Here is a 12346-nt window from a genome sequence, read left to right as displayed (position 1 = left end):
TGTTTAATGGTTAAGGATGAAAATGATGCTATTGTTGCAAAAATGGGAATTTGAAGCCAAATAAGCATCTGCAATGGCAAGTAAGGCTAATGAAGAGGTTCAATTGTTGAATAAATAGTTGACCAATGTTAAGGATATTGAGTTGAAGTTGTGTGATGCACCAAAGTTGAGGTTAACATAACCAAAGAAAGTGCAACTAAATTATTAGATTCCCTTGAAGAAGCTGAAGCTGAGATTGTTGCAGCAAAAGAAGATGCACAAAGTGCTAATATGGAAATTTCTATTATCAAAGATGCTCTTCTGGACAAAGAAAATGAGCTTCATTTATGAAATCAAATGACAATTATGTGTCAATTACAAAAGAAGAGTATGATTTTCTATACAAGAAAGCACAAGGGGTTGAAGAACATGCAAGTAAAAGAATAGTAAAGGTCCTTGCCCAGGTGGATCATGCTAATATCAAGGAAAGGGAAGCCCTGCAAAAGTTAAATGTGGTGAATTCAGATCTCGAGAAGAGTAGGAAAATTACATATCAATCTTTTGAGTAGCTAGAGGTTGTCCCAATAGCCAAACCAGCCCTAGAAGGAGATTTTGAAAAGTTGAAGGAAGGGCCAGAGTATTGGAAGAAGGATGTTGTAGTAACGACATCTCATAATGGAGAAATGAGTGGAAAGATAGCTCAATGTCAGGCTAGATTCTCATTCAACATATTGGAAGTGGGTGTAGAAGACTTGCAAGCATTATTAGATTAATTATTATTCCAAATGCAGACAAAAGACCTTCAACAATAAAAAAGATATAATTTAATAAAAATAAGACCATCTCAAGAAAGAGAAAATGTCTTGGAATCAAACATAGAGCCTTCAAGTAATTTCATGCTAGGGTAAACCATCTTCTAATCAAGGACCAAGAAATTCTAAAACATTAAAAAGGAAAATGTCATCCAATGGAGATACTTTTGTTAGAAAGGAAAATTTCATTCAATGGAGATACTTTTGTTAGAAAGGAAAATGTCATTCAATTTAGATACTTTTACCATAGTGCAAAAATTAAAATATATGAAAGTTCATATAAACCCATGCTACAAGATTGAGTATATAGTTCTTAGCACGTGAAAAGAAGGCACACAAAACCAAAAGTAGATAGCTACATGCATATTTAAACACTGTACACACTTAAAATTATATAGCAATATATATCAACAAAAATAACATAACAAAAGACAAAATGAAGATATCATCATCACAACATACAAAAAGTTGTAGAGAATGCATAAGGCCAATGAATGTGTATGATATATTGTTTACTCAACAATTTAATCCAGTTGAAAAATGGACAAGTTTTCTAAGCCTTAAGCTAAAATTGACTTTAGAGAATTCCTTAGTACAAACTTTATTATGTTAATATACCTATAAATCAAATTGCAACAAACTACATAAGGCAATCCAATAAAAATTTCAACATTGAACAAATATTCCGAGGATTTATTCTTAAGCGAGCCTCTTTACTACTTCCTTGGCCAAAAGTTTTTCCTTGGCCTTTGTTTTGCCTGAGATTTGGTTCCCGTAATTCCACCACCCCATTGTGACCGATACTCATCAAACTTGTCATTGTAGTTAGCCTGCAAGAAGAGTTAATTTATCATTTTGATTTTATGTGGCATTGTTTGATGAGTAAAACATAGTGACTTATAATAACTTATGCGCACCTTTATTTCCTCAACAATATTGCTAAATTCCTTCTTGTCCTCATTCTTCACATAAGTCAAGCACAAGGTTGTTGTTTCTTTTGTGCACAATCTGCAAAAAAAAAAAATTCTTAGTGCAGAAGTTCTACATATCAGTTTTCCATGAAAAGGAATCACATATTACTTACAATAAAAAATTGCATAGTGCAGAAGGCATATTAGTTTCCCATGAAAATTAATCACATATTACTTACAATTTAAGCTTATGTGAACTCTGTCATGCTCAAAAACAGTTAATAAAGGTTATAAATATGCATACCCCTCAAGGAGATGTTTGCCCTTGGTAATTGCATATGGGATGTTTATTTTTCTACAAAGTGAAGGAAGCCATACTACCAACTCAATTGGATCGATATCATGTGCAATGACTACCAATTTAGCTTTAATCTACACGCATACAAATATTCCTTATCATGACTGAGAAGAAGAAATAATTTGTTGGAGGAATACATAAAAATACCCCAAAAACAAAGAGCTCTGTTAAAATGCATATTGGAGAAACAATTACAATTACAATTGCAATACTTGCTCAATTAGGTAGGTTACTTGATTAATTACATATTTCATAACAATAGGTTTCTTCACTTCAACATGTAGAATTTCTCACTTTTGATCACATTATAATGCAATATACTAAAGCAAAGTACTTGATCTACTTCTACAAACAAACTTGCGAAAGCTTAATCGATTTTGAGCAAGATCAAATAGAACACATATAACAGAGAATGAGAAATCAATGACACAAGAACACAGAAGAATACTATGGGGAAAGCCTCAGCTAAAAACCTCGCTATGTGTAATATCATACAAGTGGAAATATCTCTGTATTACACAAAGCTTTGTTTCACACGCTATCCAGCTCTCAGTACAATCCGTTAATGCTGCTCATAGATAGAATAGACACAACATATGCCTTCCTTTAGTCCTCCAGGCCTCCTATTTCCTTGCGTAGTTTCTCCTAGGTCCTCTGGCTGCCACTTGTGTGAATTCACCTTTCACACAACTCACCAAACTCAGAAATAACTGCGCAATCCTTAAGGAATGCATTCCTTCTGCATGCAAGAGATATCCTCAAGGGAATATTCCTGCAACTGATAGTACAATGTCCCATCCTCTAATCTCAACTGGGTCTCTGACTGAACTGACATGCATGAGTTATTTATGAGAGAATATTCAGTTATCTGAAGTACACTAATTACATGCATGCATGCATTAACTAACTGAACTCACAATTAGTTCCAAAAACTGTTGGAACTAATCTAACTGGACTTAACTCAGTTAACTGAGCTAACTAATTACAACTCAAAGTACAACTCATCCTGATCTCCTTCATTAAGGGATAACTTCCTCAATCAAATGGATAATTGTTGCATGTCTTCACACAGATTTCATGTTTGATTTTCTCCAACTAATTAACTCAAGATGAATTAATTAATTATTTTTCAAACAGTTGCTAAGATCAAATTCGAATTTTAATTCTCAATTTTAGTTCAAGGACTAACTAAAATTGGAATGTATCCCGAAATGCTATTTATAGCATTTCTATATTTAACATTTCTTGTTTCTATTTCCAACACTGCCTCTCAACAAGAAAGGGATTATCTGTCACCCCGATCCTATATCTATGGAACTCGAATTTGCATTTTGACAATGCCTTAGTCAAAATATCTGCATCCTGCTCCTCGGTCGAAACATATAGCAACAACATGATCCTCTTCACCACACAGTCTCGAAGATGATGATACCGGATATCGATGTGCTTGGACCTGTCATGAAATACTGGATTCTTAGAGAGTTTGATACAACTATGATTATTGCAATAGATCACAATTGGATCCATCCTCTGATCAAACAATCCAACTAGAATTTTCCACATCCAAATGGCCTCACATGCTGCCTGACTGGTAGCCATGTATTTAGCCTCTACTGAGCTAAGTGCAACTGACCTCTGTTTCCTGCTATACCAAGAAACTGAATTTGAACCAATGTTGAAAATTCCTCCTGAAGTGCTCTTCCGATCTGATGGACTCCTCACCCAATCTACATTTGTGAAGCCCTGAAGCTTCACTCCCTTTGTCCATTTGTACCATAATCCATACTGAGATGTGCCTCTGAGGTATCTCAGCACATGTTTCGTTGCCTTCCAAAATAACTTAGTAGGCTGAACCATATCTTGACTCATTTAGTTCACCGCAAAGCACAAATCTGGTCATGTGTTTACTAAATACATCAATGAACCCACAAGTTGTTGATAAATAGTAGCAGTTACTACCTCACCTGAAGTGGCATCCTCCTTCCACCAGTTACTTGCTAGAGGAGTTTGCATGGGCTTGCACTTCTCCATGTGGAATCTCCTGAGTATCTCAATGGCATACTTTCCTTGAGACACAAACACTTCCCCATCCTTCTGCCACACTTCCATGCCTAGAAAGTAGTGCATAAGACCCATGTCTTTCATCTCGAACTCTCTTGCAAGGTCCTCCTTACAAGACTTGATCAACTGATCATCACCTGTCAATATCAGATCATCAACATAAAGAACAATGATCAATGGCTTACCTTCTACCATGATGTGGTATAGGTTCACATCTGCTTCACTCTTTATGAAGCCCAACCCGGTGAAATAGTTGTCGACTCTGGTGTACCAAGCACGAGGTGCTTGCTTCAGCCTGTACAAAGCTCTCTTGAGTCGACACACATGCGACTCACAATCGAAGGTCTCAAAACCTTTCGGCTGCTCTATGTACACCTCTTCCTCAATCTTACCATTGAGGAGTGTTGTCTTGACATCCATCTGATGGATCTTCCAACCCATCTGTGCTGATAGTGCCAACATCGATCTGATAGTTGAGTACCTTGCTACAAGAGCAAAAGTCTCATCATAGTCGATCCCCTCGACCTATGAGAAACCATGGGCAACAAACCTTGCCTTATGTTTCTCAACACTACCATCAGCTGCTTGCTTTACCTTGTAAAGCCATCGGGAACTCACCATTCACTTGTCCTGCAGTCTTGGAACAACATCCCAAAAACTATTCCAAACTATGGTGACATACTCCTCCACCATAGCATCAATCCAGATTGGTTGCTGCACTGGTTCCTCGAAGGAAGATGATTCAGTCTCTATACATTCCCCAACCAGGGCCATGTAACCAGTGTACCACTCGGGTGACCTCCTCTGTCTACGTTGAGAAGATGGTTGTCCCACATTCTCTCTCACAGCCATCATCAATATTTCAACTTCCCTTGAGTGTTTCCACCCATCTCTGGAAGACTCTGCATGAGTGGATGTCTCCACTCCTGGATCCTCTACATGTAGCTACTCCATATCAGTCTGAGGCTCCTCCTCCTTAGGAACCGAAAGTTCCTCCTCTGCATGCAACTTGAGCTCCCTCTCAAGGGATACTCACATGGCCTTCTGCTCATCTAACTTCAGATCTCTGCGTACCACTGTCCTCAGACTGGTAGGCAAGAACACTTGATAATTGTGGGGTGTATTAGTGTACCCCACAAGTATCCCAAACTCAGTTGTTGACTCTAGCTTCTTCCGGGCATCTTAGGTAACATGGAAAAATATCGATGAGCCAAAGATCCTGAAGTGACTCACATCTAGTCTCTTGTCAGAAAAAGCCTCCTATGGTGTCTTCATTCCGAGTATACGATGCGGGCTTCTATTCTGCAAGTATACTACTGTATTGCATGTCTCAACCCACAAATGAAGTGGTAGGCCTTGGTCATGCATCATCGCCCGAGCTGCTCCCACAATCGTTCTGTTCTTCCTTTCAGCCACCCCATTCTGCTATGGGTTATGGCATGTCGTCAACTCCCGTTTAATTCCTTCTTCTACACATAAGTCCTTAAACTATTGAGAGACATACTCTCCACCATTGTCACTTCACAAGGCCCTTATTTTCTTTCCAGATTCTTTCTCAACCAAGGATTTGAACTCACAAAACCTTGAGAAGGTTTGATCCTTATTCTGCTTGAAGTAGATCCAACGTCTACGAGAAAAATCATCAATAAAAATAACATAGTACCTTCGTTTAGCAGTGGAGGCTTTCGAGAATGGTCCACACACATCTGTATGAACTCACTCCAGTATTGCTCCAGCTCGACTATCTCGATCTTGAAAGGATAGATTTTTCATACTTACCCAAGGTACAACCTTTGCATGTATCCACTTGCTCCAGTTTACCCTTGGGAAGTCCGGTAGAAATCTGCTGCATGATCTTCAAGGCCCCATGGTGCAAGTGGCCCAATCTTCTATGCCATAGCTCACCAATATCTTTGCTTTGCACCAACTCTGCTTTGGAACTCAATGCAACACAATCATCTACCTCCAACTTGTAGAGATTCTTTACTTGAATCCCAATCCTCTTGGTCTGTCCAGTGCCGATGTGCCTCAGGAATGCCTTTCCTTTACTAAAGACTACATCATAGCCTTTGTCTTCCAACATAGCGATGGATACTAGGTTCTTCTTTAGACCAGGCACATACTTTACATCAGTCATGGTGAGAGGAGCTCCATGCTACCTCTGAAACACAATTGTGCCTTCACCTGAAACACAGTACTTTCCAACATCACCCATCTCTATGCGCATCTGGAGGCCCTTCTCCTCCAAGGTACTGAACAAACTCTTGTCGTCGGTCATGTGGAATGAGGCTCCACTATCCAGGTACCAAACACATCCCACCATCGATGAAACCATGCATTTGAGGAGGGTGAAATCCAATTTGAACTGTGACGTTAATGCCTCACCATATAATCCTTTCAAGGATCCCTTATTGGATTTCTTTTGTTGACAATTCGAAGCATAATGGCGCACCTCATGATAATGAAAGCATCGCACTTTCGATTTGTCAATCTTCTTCCCACAATGGGAAGAAATCGATTTGGAATGGGAAGCCTTCCCTTTCCCTTTCCTCGCCTTACTCGCTAAGGCTAGATTTTCTTCATCATCATGTTTTGATGAATAACCATCTCTGGTGCTTCTCCTTATCTCCTCTTGCATCAGATCCAACCACATTTGTTCCCAATCTGGCAGTTTCTCTCTTCCATTTACTGAGTCTTGGTAGCTATGCCAGCTCTTAGGAAGACCGAGGACAGCAAGACTCACCATGTCATCAGTGGCTGTCGTGATTCCTACACTTCCAAGCTCATCCCTACAGGTGGTGAGCTTGTTTAGATATGTAGAGACCGTGTCGCCCTTTTCACACTTGATTTTCCGAAGCTTATCTTTCAGCACTAGCTTCCTCTGATCACTGCTGTTCTGATATAGATCCTTCAATGTTTTCCACATTGAAAACGGTGTTTCCTTCCCATGGAGACTCGAGACAATGTGGTCTCGATCTCTCTCTAGAAGAATCCTCCTTGCTCTAGCCACACATTCCTTCCATTGTGCCAATTCTTGGGCATTAGTTGCTGCTAGCTTGGGGACTTCTTGATTAATGAAGTCCTTCAAACAATTGTCCTCTAATACCACTTCCATGCGATCCTTCCAGGCTATATAATTCGAGTTGCCATCCAGGGCATACCCGAGTCTCAAACTGTTGAATGCCATTGGTGAAATTTGAGTCGTGATAAGAATTCAATTTCTATAATTAGGAACTTCAAAGTTCGAACTTCTCCCTTCTTTGTATATTGTTCTCTGTTTTGAATGCCTTTTCTCTGAAACCATGTAGAATTTGTCATTGTAGTTCACCTGATAATGCAATATACTAAAGCAAAATACTTGATCTACTTCTACAAACAAACTTGCGGAAGCTTAATCGATTTTGAGCAAGATCAAATAGAACACATATAACAGAGAATGAGAAATCAATCACACATGAACATAGAAGAATACTCTAGGGAAAGCCTCAGCTAAAAACCCCGCTATCTGTAATATAATACAAGTGGAAATATCTCTGGATTACACAAAGATTTATCTCACAAGCTATCCAACTCTCAGTACAAGCCCTCAGTGCTGATCATAGACATAATAGACATAAGATATGCCTTCCTTCAGTCCTCCAAGCCTCCTATTTCCTTCTGCAGTTTCTCCTGGGTCCTCTGGCTGCCATCTGTGTGAATTCACCTCTCACACAACTCACCAAACTCAAAAATCACTGCGCAATCCTGAAGGAATGAATTCCTTCTGCATGCAAGAGATATCCTCAAGGGAATATTCCTGCAACTGATAGTACACTATCCCATCCTTTGATCTCAATTGGGTCTCTGACTAAACTGACATGCATGAGTTATTTATGAGAGAATATTCAGTTATCTGAAGTACACAAGTTACATGCATGCATGCATTAACTAACTGAACTCACAATCAGTTCCACAAATTGTTGGAACTAATCTAACTGGACTTAATTCAGTTAACTGAGCTAACTATTTACAGCTCAAAGTACAACTCATCCTGATCTCCTTAATTAAGGGATAACTTCCTCAATCAATGGGATAACTATTGCATGTCTTAACATAGACTTCATGTTTGATTTTCTCCAACCAATTAACTCAAGATGAATTAATTAATTATTTTTCAAACAACTGCTAAGATCAAATTCGAATTTTAATTCTCAATTTTAGTTCAGGGACTAATTAAAATTGGAATGTATCTCGAAATTCTATTTATAGCAATGCTATTTTTACCATTTCTATATTTAGCATTTCTTGTTGCTATTTTAAACACAACAATTTTCCCTTCTGCATGACCCTAGGATTTTTTCAGAAGCCTTTCCTTCTCTGCAACTTTATCTTCTGGCCTATATTTTTGAATCATCTTGAAAAGGTTGACAACTACATTAAAACAAAAAGTATAAGCCAAAGGGATCAACCAATACACAATGTAAAAAAACAACCACAGACAACAGAAAATAAAATATACAACTACTCTATCTACTCTAACAATATACATCGGTCCTTTAAATATCATTTCAAAATAAGAAGGAAAAAAAGCATAATTCATTCATAACTAAAATACCAAAAATACTTAAAAGCAGAAAAATTCTACTTCAAGGTGGTCTTGGAAAAAAATAATGTTGCTACACAATGATCTATATTTGAGCACAATGATAAAAAACATGCACAAGAATTATTTCTCATATTTGTCAAACATTGGTCAAAAGAAAATTATATGGTAATCATCAATAAAACCATATTCATATGTTACCCAATCAATTCAACAAAATATAGAATTGATTGAGATACTCTACATAATAAATGTGAACTGAAAGGATCTATTTCCAGGTGTTTTAACTTTTTTCTTTGTTATTATGAGTATGAAAATATCTTGAAAGCTTACCCTTGAGTCAAACTCTGTTCGACTTTGTTGATGGGCCACGTTAACATATTCCTAAGTCATATTTTATGAATATGAATCAAGCTCACAAATAGTCAAATTCACCAACAACAAGTTAGGCTCACATTCCCTCATCATTGAAGCTTTCTAATTATGGCCAAACAACTACAAAAATCAAATTAGTTGTTGTTAATAATTTTTGGTTTTCTCTTAATTCTATAATTCAATTTTAAAGGATGTTTACACATTAGTTTCTTATACAATAGTTGTTGTTAGTCAAGTGTTTTTATAGTTTTGCAGAGGTGATCGAGTTTGATTTTTTCTAGGGGAAATGACATCATAAAATCAAGCCCATCCACTATGCTCCGTATACTATTATATAGTAGGTTGGTGCGAATGCATGTGATTTAGATTTTCCTTTCTAGCTTGTAAAGATAAAGAATAATGACTTATAACAGCTTATGCACACCTTTATTTCCTCGGCAATATTGCTAAATTCCTTCTTGTCCTCGTTCTTCACAAAATTCAGGCACAAGGTTGTTGTTGCTTTTTGTGCACAATCTGCAACAAAAAAATTCTTAGTGCAAAAGCTCTACATATCAGTTTCCCATGAAAAGTAATCACATATTACTTACAATTTAACAAAAATAGTTAACAAAGATTATAAATATACATACCCCTCCAAGACATATTTGCCCTTAACAATTGCATATGGGATGTTTATTTTTCTACAAAGTGCAAGAAGCCATACTACCAACTCAATTGGATCAACATCATGTGAAATGACTACTAATTCAACTTTACTCTGCACACACACAAATATTCCTTATCATGACTGAGAAGAAGAAATAATTTGTTGGAGGATTACATAGGAATACCCCAAAAAGAAAGAGCTATGTTAAATCTTATAAAAGGAATTCGTTGAGGAACATAGGATACAAATGTTTTGAGAATCAATATTCTTATGCATTTTATGTTTAAACATAAAAATATGTTTAAACATATGAATCTAATTATGGAAATGAAATATTATTGAATTACTAATACTGATTCACCCCCCTCTCAGTATTATTTCCAACAACTCAAACAAAATATTCTTTTGGAATTGCACATGTTAAGAAACTAGCTCACAAAAAGATAGAGAATATAGATCAATGGCTTCAAAATCAGCCTCTTCGAGGGGGCAACCTCCTTTACATTACACAAATGAACAATTCTTGGATGATACAAATGAAAAACCTCCTTATATATATATATATATATATATATATATATATATACATACATACATACATATATATATATATATATATATATATATGAGTCTATGGGGTCATAATATAATCAAAGACGACATAACAATAATAATATAAGGGCACAACAATAACAATAGTGGGCTTTGATGGGGCATACTAATAATAATATGGGACAATAGGGGCACACCAATAACAATAAGGGCTACAATGACAATAGTAATCGGGGAATCACTAGTACTACAGGGACCTAACATGCCCCTCTCCTTCAAAAAAGTGTTGTCCTAAATGCTTAAGTAGTTCTGGATGATTCTGTATAAAATTCTCATCGTCCCATGTGGAATCTTCAGCAGGTAAGTTCTTCCACTTGATGAGATACTCTAAAATTAATCAATTTCGTAGCTGTCAAGTTCTTGTTTCTATGATTTCTTCTGGTTTCCATATTATTTTTCCTTCCTCTTCAAGTTCTGGCAATATTTTTTGAACTGGGAGCTTGTAACCTATAACCTTCTTTAAGCCTGAAACATGGAAAACTCGGTGCACTCGAGAAGCTGCAGGAAGCTCCAATTTGTATGTCATAGTACCAATCTTTTGCAACACCTTGTACGAACCATAATACTTTGGTGATAATTTATTATCCTTCTTAGCTTGCTTGAGGGACATTTGTTTATATGTTTGTAGCTATAGAAATACCCAGTCACCTACATCAAAACTTCCTTCACTGGGATGTTGATCTACCTATTGTTTCATTCTATTTTGTGCCAAAGTGAGGTTATGCTTTAAGAGTTGGAGAACTTGTTGTTGATCCTCGATGTGATATTCCACTGCTTGAACCTTGGAATTTTCTCTTAAATATGATGTGATGGATGGTGGATGATATCCATAAAGTGCCATAAATGGGGTCATTTTTGTTGTAGTATGGAAGGAAGTGTTATACCACCATTCAAATAGAGGCAACCATTTGACCCATTGTGTCTGTTTATCAGATACAAAGCAACAAAGATATCCTTCCAAACATTTGTTTACTATCGCAATTTTCCCATTAGATTGAGGATGATAAGATGAACTATGAGCTAACTGAGTACCAAGACAAGAAAATAATTTTGTCCAAAAATTTCTAGTGAAAATGGGATCTCTGTGGCTTACAATAATATTTGGGTTTCCATGTAGCTTTTGAATTGTTTCCATAAATTCAGTAGAAACTATACTAGCTTTAAATGGATGAGATAATGCACAAAAATGTGCATACTTGGTAAGTCTGTCAACTACCACCATGATGACACTCTTTCTTTTGGACTTGGGTAAACTTGTGATAAAATCCATTGAAACCTCCTCTCAATGTTGACTTGGAATGGATAAAGGTTGTAATAGACCTGGGGTCTTAATTGTTTCAACTTTATTTTGTTGGAAAACAAAGCATTCTACCACAAACTTTTGAATATCAGAATTAAGACCATCCCAAAAAAAATTCCTTCTTAACACTGTGGTAATTTTTAAAAAATCCTAAGTGCCCTCCTAAGGGAGAGGTGTGCAATTCCATAAGAATCTTTTGTTTGAGTTGGGAATTCTTACATAGGTATAAGCGATCTTTGTCCCATAATGAATCATTTTTCCTGATAAATGTATCAGATGTACTGGGATATTGATGTAACTTTTGAATGACTACCCAAACTTCTTCGTCATTCTTCCATTCATCCCTTGCTTCATTTATCCAATCTGGTTGGACAATAGAAATGGCACAAAGCATTGCTTCCACATCCTCATCCTTTCTTGAGAGTGCATCTGCCACAGCATTTTGCTTCCCTTTTTTGTAGATTATTTCAAAGTCATAACCCAATATCTTTGTGACCCACTTTTTCTACTCTTCTGAAGATAATCTTTGTTCTAAAAAGTATTTAAGACTATCATGATCCATTTTTACCTTGAAGTGTCTTCCCATTAGGTAGGGTCACCATTTCTTAAGTGCATGTAGTATTGCTAACATTTCCTCCTCATAAATAGCTTTGTGCAAATACTTTCCGTTGTTTGGATGACTTTCGAAAGTAATGGGTCTTTTTTCT

General features: G+C 36.8%; 1 pseudogene; it reads right to left on the bottom strand.

Moving 5' to 3' along the window:
* Positions 1–1490: 1490 nt before the first annotated feature.
* LOC149227444 (large ribosomal subunit protein eL8y-like) lies at positions 1491–9723 on the bottom strand (annotated as a pseudogene).
* Positions 9724–12346: the final 2623 nt, after the last annotated feature.

Source organism: Pinus tabuliformis, chromosome J (genome assembly GCF_031772625.1).
Source record: "Pinus tabuliformis cultivar Carrire ecotype Pingquan chromosome J, CPIR1, whole genome shotgun sequence".
In the NCBI taxonomy this organism is placed as follows: Eukaryota; Viridiplantae; Streptophyta; class Pinopsida; order Pinales; family Pinaceae; genus Pinus; species Pinus tabuliformis.
The sequence above is the reverse complement of the archived record's forward strand: the minus strand, read 5'-3'. Positions and strand labels throughout refer to the sequence as shown.